Here is a 1,417-nt window from a genome sequence, read left to right as displayed (position 1 = left end):
GGAGAACATAGTTTCAAGTACTTCTTAAAGCAGAACCTTTTTTCAAACGAAAGATTAAACTACGACTCAATATACAAGAGGAGCCCTGGTGACAACGTAGGCTACATGTAGCAGTTTTAAACTACTGGCTGCTTTGCAGGAAAAACATGAGGCTTTCTACTCCTGTGAACGGTTAGTCTCAGAAACCCACAGGGGCAGTTCTCCTCTATCCTCCAGGGTCACTGTCAGTCAGAATCGACTTGATGGCAGTGTTGGCTTTAATTTTCAATACACAAAATGCTTCTGTGCTCACTTTGGCAGCAGATAAGATGGGAGTGATACAGAGAATTAGATGATCCCTGTGCAAGGATGACCCACAAATTCACGAAGCATTCCCTATTGTTTTGGGTATGATTTTCATTACAGTAAGTCAAGGATAGGTAATGCATAGAGACAATAACTAGATGAACAGCTCCTTAGGTTATGGCAGGGGAGGTTGGGTGGGTGGGTGAAGGGAGTTTATAATAATAATGTGTGCAAGACTAATCTACCAAGGGGAGGGTGTTGTTTATATCTCCACAGGAGGAGAAAGGGACCAGACTTCAACCCAGTGTGCCAAAATGGCATGAAGCAGGGGACCAATAGAGAGGTCTGCGGGGCCAGCCCCAATCCCAACTACGTGGACAATCCCATCCCCCCAGAATAATTCATTTCAGAGGACAGCACTGAAGCTACAGCTCAGAGAGAGGGGTGCGTCTAATCAGAACACACAGGTGCAAAGAGGGAAGGAGAATGGAACACATCCTGGCCCACCAAGCCCTGAAGACAATATTCCTGCGTAGGACTGCCAGTGCACAGAGAGGACCACAGGGCCAGCCAGCCCCACCATGAGATACAACATGCCTCACTGATCCATAGAGCTAGAAGGGACAACACTGGAGGTACAGTGTGGGAACTGTGCCCGATTTGAGCCCACCGCACCAGGGCAAAATGCTAAGGGTGTGCACCCCACCATATTGGACTGGAAAACACTCCTAAAGGTCAACAGACCTGAAACTATTTACAGGTTTTTCTTTTTGTTTAGGGTTTTGTTGTTGTTTAGATTTTGGTTTTCTTTTGTTGTTTTGTTATGCCTTGTTTTTGTGCTTATTATTGTCTCTGCATGTCTATCTAGATAAGATAGGTGGGAAAAACAATCTGGAGGAGAAAAGAAGAACGGGTCTGATGGTTCTCCGGGGACATGGGAAACGAGACAGCAGGGGAAAGCAAGGGGGTGTTAACAAACCCAGGGGCAAGGTAACAAGTGATCTAAAATGGAGGGTGTAGGATGCTTGGTAGGGCTTGGTCAAGAGCAATGTAGCTGGAGACTTCAGGAAGATGGTGACTGAATAACACATACCAGAGGGATTCTGCAGAAATCAGCACAGGAGAGTTACTA

General features: G+C 46.1%; 1 pseudogene; it reads left to right on the top strand.

Annotated features, from left to right (window-relative positions):
- Nucleotides 1–286: 286 nt before the first annotated feature.
- Nucleotides 287–383, top strand: LOC115870480 (annotated as a pseudogene).
- Nucleotides 384–1,417: the final 1,034 nt, after the last annotated feature.

Source organism: Echinops telfairi, unplaced genomic scaffold (assembly GCF_000313985.2).
Source record: "Echinops telfairi isolate 266 unplaced genomic scaffold, ASM31398v2 ScPeMD7_1494;HRSCAF=1998, whole genome shotgun sequence".
In the NCBI taxonomy this organism is placed as follows: Eukaryota; Metazoa; Chordata; class Mammalia; order Afrosoricida; family Tenrecidae; genus Echinops; species Echinops telfairi.
This window is presented reverse-complemented; position numbering and strand designations above follow the sequence as displayed.